At 50.4% G+C, this 16,480-nt stretch overlaps 1 protein-coding gene across 2 annotated transcripts in view; it reads left to right on the top strand.

The window, feature by feature from the left end:
* Positions 1–349: 349 nt before the first annotated feature.
* Positions 350–16,480, top strand: part of IGSF3 (immunoglobulin superfamily member 3) — a 101,353-nt gene continuing 85,222 nt past the window's right edge. For both annotated transcript variants that reach the window (XM_068425178.1, XM_068425179.1), the window contains exon 1: positions 350–380. The gene's annotated coding sequence lies outside the window, so the exon portion shown is untranslated. The remainder of the gene's footprint in view (positions 381–16,480) is intronic.

Genomic DNA, 16,480 nt, shown 5'->3' on the forward strand with positions numbered 1-16,480 from the left:
TTTTGTTGTTGCTTCGTGCCCCCCCCTTCACCGTATTTTTTTTTTTCCGCGCCGGGGACGAGGCGGTTTCTCCCTTGCCTCCTGCCCCTCTCCCCCGGGAGCCGTCGGCGCGGAGCGGCGGCGGCGGGGAGCGGAGCGGAGCGGCGGGGAGGGGAGGCGCGGCGGCCGCCCCGCTGCGGGGGCGATGCCCCCGCCTGCCTTGGCGCCTCCCCGTGCCGGCCCCGCCGCCTTCCCTTTGTGCCGCCGGGCCCGGCGCGACGCCTGCCCCGGGAGCCGGCGCCCCGCGGCGTCCCGCGGCGGGAGGTAAGGGCGGCCGCCGCCCCGCGCCCCGGCAGCCATGCGGACCCTGCGGCCGCAGCTGGCCTCCCTGCTCCTCCTCGGTAAGTGCCGGCCGCCGGCGGGGGCGGGACGGGACGGGACGGGGGTCCCCCGGGCGGGGCGGGGTGGGACGGGACCCCCGGCGGGTGCCCTCCATCGCAGGGCTCTCGGGAGGGTCACCCCTGCCGAAAACACCCAGCGCCTTCCCCTAGGAGTTGTCACTGCCTGCGCTGTTCCTGCAGCGGAGGGAGGGGGAAATAAATAAATATATATAAAATATATATATGAAATAAATCAGGGTTTAATCTCCACCTGCAACACCCCGGTGGCTGTCGGAGCCGAGCCGCGGCGCGGGGTCCGGCCGGAGCGGTGGGAGCGGAGGGGACGGGCAGGGCACCTCCTCCGGCGTCAACTTGGGATGGCGAGCGGCCGGCCAGGGGCTGCGCCGTGCTGGGGTCTTGGAGGGGAATCGTAACGGTTGGGAGTTACGGGTCGGTGTTGAGGTTGCACAACGAAGGCAGAGAAAATGCCTGGGGTAAGGCAGGCTGGAGAAACAAAGTCCTCTTCCTGGCTCTCGAAGAGAAGATTGAAACGTAGAGGGAAGGCAGTCCCTGCTCTCGTAAAATGCACTTTGATTGCTTTGTGCTGGCTCTCTAAACTCCTCCTGTAGCCCCTTTTCTTCTGCCTGCCTGCGTTTTGTACCCTGTGAACCGTTAAACGTGTGTTTCTGTCCCATCCCACAAGTGCCTGCCCGGGGGATGACTGTACACAGTTCTGTAAAGTCCTTTGGGATCCCACGGCTGGGTGAGAGATGCTGTAGCAATGCAAGAGCCCTTCCCACAAATTTGGGAAAAGTAGACTGCAAGACAATTAAAATGCTTCTTATGTTTTTTTGTGGCGGCCCATGTACCTGGCTTAGTACTGATGAGTGGGTAGGAACGCTTGTGGCAAATACAGTAGGGCACCCTCACGCTGCTTTCTGCCTGTGTATGTACAGAGCAACCTCAGAGTTGCTTTGATTTGCCTTTTCACTGGTAGGATTTTCTGCTGGCATTAATGCTGTTGAGGGAAGAAGCAGCAAGGCTGGCAATTTACTGTCTTGAGAATTGTCACATACCTGCTCTGCCAATTTGGAAACATCTTTACTTGAATTGCAGTCGTGCTTCCATGTCTCTAATTTGCATGTGTGTGTGTGGTTTTTCATGCTCTCTGTCTGTCGTTAGGAAAGAGAGAGAGATGTCTCTTTGAAATGGTTTGGTGAGGGTTCAAACTTCCCTTAACCAGTAGCTTTCTTCCTTGGGTTCCCTGGAAAGAAAAAAATCTTAAAGCTAAGTTTATCCAGGGTGACGTTGCTCCGCGAGTACAGGCAGCCTGTCGTAGCCCACAAGATGGGTGTAGATGAACGCCAATCGCTTGCAGCCTTGGCTTCGCACGCTCAGTCTCTCCGGTTGAAGAACAATAACACCATTCTGGATTAAGTCTTCCTAATATGGAGCGAGCGATCGAGCGGTCGGTTGCCCGCGCGTCGCTCCGAAGCGCGCCCAGCTGATGCGGTGCCGTAGCAGCAGAGGGCATCGTCTTGCCGAAGGCTTCCCACGGCGGTACAGAAGTGGGACCCACCAGGAGTGTGCCCTGCACCCCATATGGGTGCTGACCCGGCACTGGGCTGGCTGCCAAGGCTGCCCCGACTCTCTGCTTGCAGGAACTGGCTTTCTGGGTTTGACCTAAAACTGGCTCTAACATGCCTTCGCCCTCCCCGGGGGGTGAGCTGCAAGGTGTCTTCTGTCGCCTGGAGAATTGGTTGCTTTTCAGTGGTCCCCAAATCCCATGGATGTACCTTTGTAAAAAACATCGTGCTGGCCAAATTGCGTTAAACGTGAGGCTGTTTTTAGCGATAGGAAGCGTACCACGTGTATGCTTGGAGTTAGTTTTCTTTTGGTGTTTTTCACCTGGATTTCTTTAGGCAGTCGATCTACATTTGCCCAGCTGCTGGGTTTAACAAAACCAGGGATGTGTGACAGAGCCTCAAAGCCTCGATTGCACAGAAGTGCTTTAGGTTGCAGTTTGTAAAACTGAGATATGAGTTGACTGAGTGGGGAACAGGCTGGAGTAAAAAGCCTTCTTTTGTAACATAAATCTCTGACTGGTTAGAAAAGGACTGTTGCTTTCCAAACAAGTAATGTTAATGCTAGAATATATGGATAAGGTGCTATGGGTTGAGTATGCAGAAAAGGAAATGCAACTCAATTTTTCCTTGTCCTTTTGCAAACTCATTAGAATTGCTGAAGGAAGGATCGTGGTTATGGAAGGAGCTGGTGGATGATTTAATGCAATATATTGAGCATTAACTAGCTACCAGAATCCAAGTAACTGCAAAACCAGGGCTTGAAAACCCACATCTGGCACGTGGGTGTAACATTTGTACGTCTCTGCTGTTTTTTCCCCTCTTGCTGCAGTGTTTGTTAGGTTCTTTAAACAAGTGGCACTTCATCACAGCAAGTACAACATGGGAAAATAGAGCGAGTGCGGTAAATAATCCTCATGCAGCGATGAGACCGTTAATACTTGTGCCAGCCAGTGTTAATCCTGTGTGTAGTTGCAAGATTTACCTTCTTTTTTGCAGGGATGCAAAGTCTGATACTCCTCATATTTATAGTGTAATAGATAGGAAACACAATAGGCTGCTGGGGAATGCTGAATTCATTCATATTAGTGACTGGTTTATGAATAGTTCTGCTTTTGAGTCTCCTGCAGTCTCCAGAATACCACCTGTGAATGCAATTTACAGCTCTTTGTGTTCAAACATTGCATATGTATATATGTACATAGACTCATTACCCTCTTCCTCTCTCTATTCATGCATAGTAATTGGTGATTTATTTGCGATTCCTAGAGGGAAGTAGAGCCTGGATAAGGTCTAGAAACTGCATCTCACTTTAAGTGACATGTTGGAGTGAAATAACAATGGAGAGGTGACTCTTGGAGGAAGAAGGGAGGATCTTAAAGGCCCGTCTCTCGAAGGGGAAGGGGTGCTGCCTGGGGAGCACAGTTAAATGCCGTTGCAGCGCTCTGCTCTCGCACCCTCCTGCTCTTCTGCTGCCTGCCCCGGGGCAGGGGTTGGAGGGGGCAGTGGCCGAAACGCAAGCCTAGATGTGATAGAGCTGAAGGCTGCTTGGCTGGAGGCGGACAGATGGAGAAAACGGCAGAGTGGGTGTTTGCACACACAGGGTTTGGGGTTGTTTTTGTTTACTGAAGCTAGCGGCCCGGGAATGTTGCTGGCCTCATCTGCTCCTCGATGCATTGTTAGCAACGGTGGCCAAGTTCGTGCTTTCTCCATCTGCGTCTGCCCAAAGTGCTCCACGGCGAGCTTCGCTTTGCAAGCGGATTGTGCTGCCGTCACCGCTGTGTTTGCTGCCTCTAGATCACTGTGGTGTGCGGGGCCAGACCCAAACCGACCCCGTGGGCCAGGGTGGGCTGTGTTTGGGCAACGGGGGCTCTGCAGATGGCCCTGGCTGTCACCTCGTTTCTGAGTGGGGTTCAGCTGGCTCTCTTGGTTGCCCGAGTGCGGTGGGAGGCTGCCTCGATGCACCCTGCCCGCCCTGTCGGTGCCAGGCTGGCAGGCTCCACTCTTGCACATCCCTAAATGTAATTCTTTGCGGGGAGACTCCCTCCCTGCAGTCTTGGCCAGACTGCCTGACATCCTGAGGCTCCTGCAAATCCTGTTTATTTACACAGGAGGTTTTGGTTTATGCGAATTGTTGTCTTTTAGTTGACCTTCCGTCAAGTTAGATGTCTTTATTAAAGCAGTTTTTATTGTAAATCGAATGTGTGCTTGGAACACTTTTACCAGACCCATTATATAAAGTGAAAGGCAGAATAAACAGCGCTGCAGACCACAGGGAGGGGCATGGGAGAGAGGGGGTCATAGGGAGCTTGGAAAGGAGAGCATCGTTTCCGTGATGGGAGGCTTATTGAATTTTTTGGACCAGGAAACTGCATTTTAGAGTTCTTCCTTTTGGTCTTTCTTGGCTTGTTTCTTACCCCTGCAAAGTCAGTCATGGATTCAGCCATTGTCCTAAAGGTTATACAGTCTAGTATGAAGCGGGAGGTGTTTTAGTTGCTTTGACTCAGATGAATCAGAGTGCTGTAACCTGAAGGAGTGCTCCTCGCTGTCTGATAGTTAGCAATCTGCAGACCCTGCCCAGAAACTTAACAGCACCAGGAAAATTGCCCGAGAGGAAGGGGGAAGCTTTTCAAGCACAATTGAGTTTTCTTCTTGTTGCTAGGGTTCCTCTGCTCGTGATTTGACTTGTCTGCTGGTATCAAGGACGTTTAGGCCCTCCAGCCAGTGTCTGGAAAACTGCAGTATTGTGATTTGCCTCTGGCTTTTAAGTTGCTAAATACTCCTTAATGATAACCTGCTAAATTGGTTTCGGCTCCATTTTTATATTGGCATCTCTTTCCTAGCCATATAAAATCCTCTTAAGGAATAGTTCTCTGGTTAAATGTTAGGAGACGTTTAGCATCTGTTTCTTATTGGCTATGGAGAGGCTTAAATGGAGCCTTTCCTGACAAAGTGGGGTTTGATCAAATTGCAAGGCAAAGAAATGGGGTCTGCAGCTGCCTTTGGTGGGTCTCGGTTGTCTGCGTGCATATATGTCATTTCCAGCTCTAACCTGTTGCTCGCCCTCTCTCCATCAGCGTGCTAAGAATGTGTTTCCAATGGTGTATATTAGTAAGCTTTTTGTCGTTAGGAGGTTTAATTAGCAAATGGCAATGAGACAAGAGGAAACCTTGCCTTTCTAGCTGCTGCTGAAGTCACATTTCAGTAAGTAATTGAAAATGAGCACAAAACCAGACCATCTCAGCAGTGGGAAGGTTTTCTCGAAAAGGGTGAGGCTTTGATGCTCAGGACTTGTACCGTTTCTGCCCAGTACTTGCACAAATGCTAAAAAGCAGCGCTGCTTCTGAAAGGAGTTTCATAGAATCATAGAATGTTAGGGGTTGGAAGGGACCTCTGGAGATCATCGAGTCCAACCCCCCTGCCAGAGCAGGACGAATCTAGGGCAGGTTACACAGGAACGCATCCAGATGGGTCTTGAAAGTCTCCAGAGAAGGAGACTCCACAACCTCTCCGGGGAGCTTGTTCCAGTGCTCTGTAACCCTTAAGTGAAGAAGTTCTTCCTCATGTTGAGGTTGAACTTCCTGTGCTCTAGCTTGCATCCATTGCCCCTTGTCCTATTGCAGGGCACAAGTGAAAAGAGGTTGCCCCTTTCCTCTTGACACCCAGCCCTCATCTATTTATACACATTAATCAGATCCCCTCTCAGTCTTCTCTTCTCCAGACTAAAAAGCCCCAGGTCTCTCAACCTTTCCTCATAAGGCAGGTGTTCCAGTCCCTTAATCATCCTCATAGCCCTCCATTGGACTCTCTCCAGTAGATCTCTGTCCCTCTTGAACTGGGGAGCCCGGAACTGAACACAATACTCCAGGTGAGTTATTCCAGGCTGGTTTCTGCCCGGCGTGGGGAGCAGAGGATGCAGGCCAGGGTGCTCACGTGAAGAACTGGTTGGAGGGACTTACTTGGTCTGAAAACTAACTTGGCAAAACCAGTAAATACATAGAGGGATTGGGGGCCTTGTCTGACTTGAAAGTAGATCCATTTTTCACATGGTCCTGCAGATGTTTGTGGGGGCCCAAGGGAAGGGGGGGTGCTGGGGAGGCAGGTTGCTGGAGGGCACAGTGAATTCCTTTGGCTGGGTTACCCCGATTCTCTGTTCGCGCGCCTGGGCCTCGGTACCATGGGTCCAGGGTGTGCAAGCAGTTGCTCAGCCCTGCTGAATGGGTGAGGTGAGTCCAGCGTTTGACCACAGCCTCTTAACCGTTAAGCCTCTTAACCTCATAGCCTCTCTTAACTGTTATTGGCTCCTGACAGAGGCTGCCTGCTCTGTCCTGAGTAGTGTTTAATCTGCAGTTTCTGGCTGAAGCCACTGCCTGTCCCCTCCTAGGTAGGGCTCCTTTCTGATTTTACTCCGCTGCTGGTGGTTCCTTGGTGTTCCCAGGTCCGTTTCCCGCTCTTGTTGGGTGATGGTCTACAGGGAAGGAAGAGGTGGCCCACTGTTAAGTGGAGGAGTGGGGAAAAGATGAGCCAAGGGAAAGCACTGGGAGGAGAAAGAAGGTGAAGAACCCAACTGGTAAGAAAGATAGATGAGAACAGGCTCTGGAGGGTCGATCTTACCAAATGTTGGGCCTTCCACCACACCCATAGCTTTTAAAGCGTCAAAGACACCTGAGTACAAAAGAAACGGAGATAGCGAGCATCCAGCCCTATTTGTTCTCTTGTTCCTGAAGTGTACTTACCACCACTCTTGGCTGACTTCTCCTTTCCTAGCAAGCTATTGATTCCATTTGGGACTTGAAAAACCATCTAGCGCTTCTCCTGTCTCTTCTGATCTTAGCAGCTGTAAGACTTTGCTGGTCAGGAAGGGCTAAGGCTACTGCTGGAGTACAGGAATAAGGAGATTCCTGTGCAGTTTCTGGCAACAAAGTTGGCCCCGTTGGGAGATGGTAGAAACCATCCGGATCCAGAGCGTACACCGCAAGGCAACTGCATGGCCATTAGCACCATCGAGCGTTACTCTAACGCCTGTTGTTTGGTTTGGTGTTGTGGGTTTTGTTTTTCTTACAAAACAGCTCATCGGGGTCTGACACGGTCGGAGGTGATTTTGATGTACAGCTGTTGTGGCACTGCTACCTGTGGCACTGTTTTGCTTTTCACTAGTGGCACGAGTCTGGAATTGGTATCGTTCACCTGGTATTGCCTACTCTGCACACAAAAGCAGATAGCTTCGCTTCCTGGCAAATGTGTTCCCCTCTGGAGTCATTGTGATTACAGGGGAATAGCGGGGAATGGGTGATGCTTGTGGGTTTTTGGGGGATATTTTTTTTGTTTGTTTACTTTCTTCATGATATTTTGTCCCCCCTGCTGCATCCCTGAGCTCTCTGCCTGAGGCACACTGTCACTTTTATGACTTTTGGGCTTTGTACGGAAGTTGATAAGCTTACTAAAGGGAGCTGGGAGCACAGTGTGAGTTAGATTTATTTTTCGTGGACTCTGTAGCACTAGATGTCTGTCCTGTGTTTGAGAGGAGCTCGGCACTTACCCAAGCTGCTGTGTGAAATTGATGGTTTCTGTGGCCTTTAGAGAAATGGAGACTTGAAGATGAGATCCTGAGCCCTAAAAAAGCAAAAAGGTTTCTGTTTGCCTCTCAGGGAAAGAAGGGCTCTGGTCTTTCATTAGAGCATGTATCAAGATTTAGCTGCTTAGAGAAATAGAGATTTTTGACTTCTTGAATCTTTCTGTCTCCATTCAGCAGCAACACCACGGACACAGGAATCTGCCCAGGTTCTTCCAAATCTCTCTGAAAGTGGAGTTCGACCTTGAGTAAAAGCCCCAGGAGAAGGCAGGTGCTTGTTTCCAGAAGTTGTCCAGAAGCTCTTTACTCCAGAAAACAGTACTGCTGGAATCTGGCACTTATTAACTCAAGTTACCCAGTACCTAGGATCTAGCCAAAGGGCTGTGGCTGGCTGCCAGGCTGAAATTACCAACCTGGGTGTCAGGCCTTGTTGGTTCCTTCTTGCTAGCTTGAAATAGCAGCTCCCAATGAGCATGTGTGCCAGCCCTTCTTCTAGTCATGTTTCTTCTTACAGCTTTGTAAATTGTTCAAGGTAATTATAGTACTTACTAATATTTATTCCCTTCTAAGCAATTATCTGAATGCGTTTATCTCTGGTGTGCTTTCAAAGTACTCTGCCCCTTCCCACCATATCATTTCATCTCCCTGGCTTAGTGCTTTTTGCTCCCACCCTTCTCATATAATCCTTGGTCCTCAGCTTCCTTCACCTCCTGAATATGTTTCAAGCATTGCTTTCCTTTCCTAGAGGTTCCCGTACCCCATCTTCCTACTCTGCTGTCTAATCCTGTTATGGAAGAGGGATGTTTGCTGCGTCTTGCAGGGGATGATGGTTTAACTATCCCACCAGGTGCTAAGGCGCTTTGCAATGAAGGGCATGGATACCAAGAGAAACTGAGCTGGCCCCGTGCCATCTCCCAGCTGTCTGCTGACTGCTTGTGGCCTGCAGACAATATCTTAAGAGCTTCTGCTGAAGGGTTTGACCTTTATGCCTGCAGTGTTATCCGGTGCCTACAGCAGGAATCACAGCATGCAAATTCCAGTGCTTTCTTCTGACTTGTGATATAATTGTAGGCAAGCCGCTCTGTCTCTGCTCTCGGCTCCTTAAAGTAGAGAGAGTGGCTTAAAAAGTGTCATAGGATTTTTTGGGAGGGAGAAGGCAGTGTTAGGGCTGAGGTTTTGTTTGCTATTGTTAAGCAAGCAGGCTGCTTTTTTTCTTATGCATGTTGGGAGCATAGTGTGAGAGAGATTGTTATGCCCTGATTGATTTCACTCTTGGTGTTAGGAAAAGAAGAAAATTGATTTTTACTTTGAGCTCTATGGTGTTACTTACCTGCACAAGCTCTCTCCCTTACCCTACATAAATGGGACGAGCCGCTCCTTTCCACCCTGTTGTGCTCGTGAGGCATAACCCACATGACTGTCACTTGAAGATGCTGTGATTTATTCCAGCCGTCAGTGTTACAGCACCGCAGTTAATCTATGGGTCACTGGCATGTAAGGAGCTGTTAGGTCTAATCAGTCCCATGCCATGAGCTAGTTAGCGGTTAAATCTAATCCAGAGTGTGTAGCTAGCTGCCAAATGCTTTAAGTCGCCAAGCACTTGCTGCTTTCTGCTGTAAATAAGGCAGACTTGAACAAGATCAGCTTCAGGTGCCCTGCCTGTGAGCAGGGATCAGAGTTCAGCCTGGGATGTCTGTGCTGCAGAGGAGCAGAGGCTGTCCAGAGTCTGAAGGGCTGCAAGTTGGGTGAAAATCTACATGCTTATCTTCATACGTAGATATCAAAACACCTTCCTTTTTCTCATCTCAGATTGCTCTTTCTTCCACCCCCTCCCCCTTGCCTAGGTGTAAGGAGAGGTATGTTCAGAGGTGGCCTCTCATGTACTGCTGTTGTAGTTACAGTATAGAGAGACCCTGTCTGCTATCTTGGATGTGTTTAAGTCTTGCTTAAGATGCCTAGTTTTGTTTTATTCTTTCCTCCTGTCCACCCCATCTCTCTTACACCCCATCCACTCCTCTTGAATTTTCCACTTGTGCCTGCAGGGTCCCTCTGCAGCCCCAGGTGAACCCTTTTCCCCTCTATAGCGAGAGCTCTCCCGTGATGTGCTTGGAACTACACCTCCTGCTGCTGCTGCTGAAGGTGGGAGAGGTGAGGCTAAAAACTTGCTTCCACTGCAGCTTCCTCTGCTTTTGTGGAGCAAGTCATGGGAGATCATCCCGTTTATCTTTTAAATGTAGTTCTGTCTGTCCCTGTCTTTCGGCCTGCTTGTTTTTGGGGAGGATGTAGGGATGAGAGGGGTGAGCATGAGGGAAGATTTACTGTGCACGTTACTAAAAGCATCCTAATGATCTTGACACAATGGGTTTGAGCCTTGGAAACCTGCTTGCTCTGAAGGGCAGCCGAGGACTTTGTGCTCTGCTCCTGGAGGAGGAGGCCTGGGTTCCTGGCAGGGGTCAGGTGAGGCAGTAGGAACTGGCTTTTCGGGGTGCTGGCAGGTACTTGTGCCTCTGTGAGAAGGAGCCAGAGTGGAGCCATACGCAGGGCTTTGGCATGACAGAGGAATGACTTGGGAGGCTTGGCCAAGCACCAACTACCGCTGTTACCTTGGAAATGCAGATTACCAACGGAGGCCAACTAAGTCCCTAAAGAGATTTAATCTGAGGAAAGGGTAATTTTTTTTTTTTTATGGAGACATCTGTGTGTTGGTGGAAGAGAGTGAGATGCACACAGGAGTGTGGCCATAGCTGAAGCCAGCAGCCTCTAAGCCTGGCTGCTGGCAGCACATGCAGGAGGGAGAGGTGCTGGGGAATGTGGCTCCCACCCCAGCTACAGGAGCAGTACCCTTTTCTTCTAACCACTGCTGTTCACGAGGTTGCAACATCTAGCCTCCTCCAGGCACTGGCAGTGGCCTGGAAAAGAGGTGGGCCATTTCTTACCTGCAAAAATGATGGAAGCAAGGGTCGTGTGAGAAAGGAAGGTTCATCCATCCTGGGAGATGCCAGTGGAGCCATGAAGACCCCCGAGATAGGTGGGGTGATGAGGAAGGGCTAGAAACGAGAGTAGGAGACAGCAAGAATCCAGTTTTCCAGGGGATGGACAGATGTAAAAGAAATGCAGGTGCGTGATCCTGAAAGTGCTGTGTTAGAGGTTCTCTGTAGTTACTGGGGTGATCAGCATCAGTTTCTAAATCATGCTTCATGTGTGGATGCGAGTCTTGAGTGTGGGTAGGGTGAGGCCAGGCTTCTGGGGAAGTGTGCTAGCAGGAGGCCAAAAATAAATTATCAAAAGAAAGAGTTGAGAAATTAACAAAGCTAAACGGATCTATGCAGCTCTAAGAAAAGGGTGTCATATTTGAAAGCATATTTTTGAAAATCCATTTGCTTAGTCATCTTACAGATAACTTTGCTATTTTTACCTTCTTTGCTCTGTTGACACTTTGCTGTCTATATAATGGGTTTAGCATTTGCATTCTTTTCTAGTGTATAGGGAAAATGTATCTGCTAATTTTGAGTTGGCCTTGTAGAATTGCTGTGCCTCTTGGCCATGAAATAAGTAAAATACTGTTCTTAAAACTATTTTAAAGGAGCATAGCTGGCATTATTTCCCTTCTAAACCTTTTTTTTTTAACACATCTCCCACGTCTGCAATCAAATTTGAATAGAGAATATATTCCCTTGCCATTTCAAGTGTAATAAAGACTGTGCCCTCAACTCCCCAAAACAGAAAAACAGTGATGTTTGGGTTAAGCACAGTAATCTGCTGGGGAATGAATGCAAGATCAAGGGCATTTGCAGATTTTTATTTCTGTGTGCTTGCAGGGACTGTGGCATTGCTAGCAGATTGCTCACAAATGGTAGCTTAGATTACCTCTCTTGCAGGCAGCAAGATTTGCATCTTGCCATTCGTATTTGATCTGCAAGTGCTGATGAGAGCTGTATACTCAAATTCAGATTTTCTGAGTAGCAGTCTGCAGTCATTAGGGCAGTGCTTAGACCCCAGAGGCTTTTTCCGTGTTTTCATCCTGTTTCAGTAACTGTGTCTCTCGTTATCTTGTTCCTGAATATTTTCTCTTGTAAGAGGAGACTGTTTGTTGCAGCTGTTAAACCTCAAATGTCTTGAATCTCCCTTAGGGAAGAGGAGGAAGAGTTCCTGGGGTTTCTGTGTAAGTAGGCTATAGAAATACCTACGTGTCCTTCCCAAGTATACAGCCAGGAGGTATTCTTGGTGCTGTCCTAACCAGCTGATGGATTCTGGCTAGTTCAGCCTGTAATTCCTCCCTCTCACGCACTCGCTGTGTTGAAGGGGTTTAGTAAGGGAGCTAGAGTTTCTTTTTTCTTTGGCATGTAATAATACTGAATGCCTTTGGTTGCTTTTGTCAGAGCAGTGTAGCTAGGAGGTGTCAGAGGAAATTATGGATGTTTGTTTGGTCTCTTGGCTGGATGTAAGGATGCGAGTTTTAGTGAAATGTGCATTGAATAAACATTGGATAAATCTCCTAGGACGAGCACTGCCTGGAAGCTGGTGTCCGGAGCCATGCTTATCTTTGTGGCAGAATTAAAAAAAAAATGTTTGTATGAGAAGAGTTTTGCACCCTGTGTTTCGTTCCTGTTGGTTCAGTGATTTGTGATGTTCTTCCTTGTGTTCCCTTTAAAGCTAGCCGGCCGACCTTGGGAGAGGATTATCAGAGTAAAATTCTCTACAGCCTATACTGCCATCAGAGTGCCTTCTTTCCTCCACTCCCACAGTGCCAGCAGCTGACCCGGGCCCAGGCATGACCTGTTGCTGTAACCGTGTGCTGGGGTCATCCCCGGGGCTTGCCGGAGCCCCTCAGTCCCGCCTCAGGAGCCGGGCTGTGCCTGATCCACGTAGCTTCACCGGGCAGCGGTGGGCAAGCGGGCCCAGCAGCCGCCACACGAGGCCGGAGCAGCCGCAGCGAGGCAGCCTGCCCTCCTCTGCGCAGGCACCGCTTCGGGCAGGCGCTGTTGGAATTTTCTCCTGTTTGGCTCCAGCAGAGAGCTTGGGGAGGGATGGGGGGCTATGCTTTTTGTGCGTTTTAGTGGTACGGGAAAAGTTTGTTTTTAAAAAGAAACCCCAAACACCCAGCCCCCATCTCTGTGTCAGGAGTGGTCTTGGTGGCTCTGTTTCGTCTCGCCCTGTGACATGCTTGTCCCCTATGTCCCCGCAGCCCTGCCTGCTTGGGCAGACCCTCGCAGCGAGGCCACCAGCCCCCCACCCTGCTGGTTGGCACCTGCAGCAGCACAGCTGCCAGCACCTGGCACAGGGTCATCCTTTTAGCCTGGGCATGGCAGAGCAGGCGTCTGACTTCATTACGCCATCATGGCTGCAAAACGCAGGCTGCAAAACTTATTTCAGTGCTGCTGTCTCTGGGTGTACATCACCCCCATGGGGCCCAGAGCTGTTTGGGGAAGGCAGCCCTCAGCCCAGGGCAGGGTCTGAGGAGGGGGCTGCCGCTGTCACGGGGTGTGTGCATGGCCCCCCTGCCATGGCTGTGGCCCCTTCCTGCTTAGATGTGGGCAGTGGTGGCACACTGTGCCATGTCCCCTCCTGGGCCCAGCCCCTCCCTGCAGAAAGGGTGGGAGCTGTGTCAGGGCCACCAGCGCCCCTCACCCTCATGGCGGTACTCTGTCCCAAGTGGAGAAAACTTGGTGCCTTCCCCTTCGTGGCCTGGCCTGGGAAGGAAATCTGGGGTGACGTGTGCCATGGTCCCTTCACTCCTGCTGCCCCCTTGGGTTGTCCTCCCTCCTCATGGGGAGACCCAGGGGATGCCATGGTGGCAGGAGGCCCAGGCAGGAGTGGGCGCTGGGTGCCCTGGGGCCTGGCGGGGAGCAGGTGGCTGTGGTGGGCCTGGGGGCACCTCCTCAGCCTGGGGTGGCTGCAGCTTTGGGCACCAGGGGTGGCTTTTGCGTGCTGTGGGACGTTTACCAGGAGCAGCCACGCACCAGCAGTGCCCTGGCCTTGCCTTGCAAGCTTGTGCGGGGCATTTGATTTTGCCTCTGTGATTGGAGGCAGTATTTCATAGCTGCTGCAAGCAGGCACTCACGAAGCTGTGCTAGTGGGTGCTTAAATGCAACCGGTGTCAACCTCACCGCTTGCAGTCCGCTGCAGCAAACTGAGGGGGGATGGCATCAGCAGCTCCTTTGGGCTTGCTCTTCCCAGCTTCCTGACCCTGCCTCCCTTTCCCTCCCTCTCTTCTCCCCATCTTTGCACTGATCTCCTCCAGCTCTGTCAGTCCCCAACAGGTCTGGAGCTTGCATGACTTTTTGGTGCGGTTGCTGTATCTGTTCAACTTGCATCAGTCAGTCGCTATTAAGGCTTATAATCAGCGTAAAATCTCCGGGGTGCAGCTATTTACAGAAAAAAAAAAAACCAAACCCACCCTTCCAGACTTGCATCAAACGAGTTTTATTCTCATTAATTGAATTCCTCTAGAGTCTGATAACTTGGGCATGTTGAAATCAGATAAATAAAAAGCCTCCCTCCCTGGTAGCTATGTAAGCCTTTCCTTAACTCCCTGATCAGAGGGGACTAGGCTCTGCTAAGTAAACAGCTGAAGATCAAAACTTCTGCGTCTATCTGCTCATTGGGGAGTGTAGGCAGGAGGACACTCAGTGTGGTATATTGGCAGAGGAAGGGTTTGCCTCTTCCCCACCTCCCTTTTCTCAGTTGATGGGAAAAGATTTTTTGTTTAGTGACAAGTGCTGTTTAGTCACCCTCAGACACGTATTCTGTGTCTAGAAACTGGGATTGTACTTTCTTCCAGACCTTCAGATAAACCTGCAGCCCTATGAAAGGGGCAAGTCTGCTCTTGCTGAAGTCGGGGTGTATCCCCTTTGGAGCATCTCTCGGGCAGCGCTGCACTGTCTCATCACATGGGGGCCGAGACGCGTTGCTCTGGAAGGCAGGAGGGTGGTTGGGCTTGTGCCCGAGGTGTGGTGTTGCTGAGCCAATGCTGTAATCCTGAAAAAATCCCACTTGCAGGTTTTTCCAGACTCCATACATCGAGCGAGACTTGCGGTCGTTAAGGGCATGTCGCTTTCTCCGTTGTATCTCTCGTGTAGTTCTTGTTGTGGTGCTGGAGGATGGGCCCCATCTCGTTCAGCAAGTGCTGTTGGTTAGTCCAGGGTCCTTCCTCCCTTGGCCTAAATCATCCTTGCCGTAATGAGTTACCTGACTTGCCAACCAGGCTTTTACTTGTCTTGGTTTTCAGTGAACGCTACTCTCTTTCTTCAGGGTCTTTCTGCTTTCCCTCTCCCGTGCCACCCCTGGTGCCACCTTTCTACTTGCACCCTGGACTTGGATTTCCCCCCACCTCTCTTCTTTTGTCAGTATTTGTGTCCCATAGCTGTTTTTACACCACTGACACACTGGCATCTGCCACCACCCTCCGGGACACTTTTTCTACCCTCTCTCCCATCTCCTGGCCCCACCATCTGCTGCCTCTGCTCCTGCTGTTGTGCAGTGGCACGCTGCCGGCATGAGTCCACTGTCTGTGCCAGCCTGCCTGTCTTGGAGAGCACTCAGCTCCTTCTCTCTGCCTTGTTCCTCATAAACACTTCTCCTGCTTTACTGAATGCCGCTAATGATGCTTTCCCCCCTCAGCCTGGACAGCCCCTTCTGCACCTTCAGATTTGCTCGGCAAACCTTAGGGACTTTACAAAGAGGACTGGCATACAAATAAGGGCCTGCCTTTACCTGGGGGTTTGCCCAGTGCTCCCCTCCTTCTCCATGCTTTTCACAAAGGTAGGTTTTCTAACCCTTTTACTTGCCTTAAGGGTCACAGCTCATTTTTCCTTGTCTCTGTCATTCGCTTTGCTACTCATAGCCTCTCTCACTCGATGCAAAGCTGCTTTGTCCCCTCCTCCTTCAGCAGCTGCTCTGTCCTCTGCAAGCCCCATGGGATGCTCTGTCTGGAGCTGTTGCCTCCCAGCTCTCTGCCAGTTTAGTCTGTCTCCATGATTTACTTTGCAAGGGTTTTCTTAATAGCCCCCGCTGCTCTACATCTCAGTCATGATCCAGCATTAACTTCCTTGACTTAGCAATTGCCCTTGCGATAACCAGTTTTGGTCTCTTTCTGGAACAGTTTCCTCCGAGTCCTGCTGTCTTTGCCTTTTCCTGCCTTTCTGACGGAGCTTTTCTTAGGTCCTTATGAGTACGTCCTGCCCAGCTTCGTGGTTTTTGTGGCTGTAAGGGGCCTATTCTGCGATGCTGTCCACCTCTTCCTACAGTCCTTGCCTCTTGGTAATTTTATCCACTAATAAAAATTGGACTGGCCTCTCTCCGCTGATGTTACAAGTTTATATTTCTGTTCAGATTAAAATCTTGACCTCTGTCTCTGGCACATACTGTACGTGCATGCGCCTGAGTCTTTCTGTTTAAGACCTGTAAGCCGCAGCATTTCGTGTCCATCTCTGCCTCTGAAATTTGTTCAGCTTTTTTGATTGTCTGCTCATTCCCCTGAACTCTCAAATTAGTTCCTCCTCCTCTGCCCTGCCAAATGCAAGATGCTTGTCTTCCCTTTAAAAGCCCTTCTTAGCCTTGTTCTATCTTGTCTTTTCTAGCGTTTCTTCCCTCTGTGTGGTTTTCGATTCCCAGCCTTTGCTTCTCGTTGGGTTTCCTCAGGCTGGGTTCTCAGAGAAAGATGGCTTATCTGGTCATGCTGCCTCGTCTGCCGCCCTTTCCCGGATAACCTGGCAGCCTTTTGGCCAATTTCACGCAAATTTGACGGGAGTAGAGAGCTTGGAGATAAATGAGTTCCTGCAAGTCTTGTGAGGAGCAGGTAGCCGAGTCGGGGGGGTGGCAGGGGTTGAAGGAGACCCCTTTTCTTCAAGGGCTCTAGCAGTGCCTCCGAATGACTGTGCTGACTGTAGGAAAAGCTCCAGCTGAAGCTTCCAGTCAAATCATTAGTCTCAGAGACAGCCTCCCTCCTGATGGCATAGGAAGCTAGG

The sequence above is a fragment of the Nyctibius grandis genome, chromosome 2 (genome assembly GCF_013368605.1).
Source record: "Nyctibius grandis isolate bNycGra1 chromosome 2, bNycGra1.pri, whole genome shotgun sequence".
NCBI classification, from domain to species: domain Eukaryota; kingdom Metazoa; phylum Chordata; class Aves; order Nyctibiiformes; family Nyctibiidae; genus Nyctibius; species Nyctibius grandis.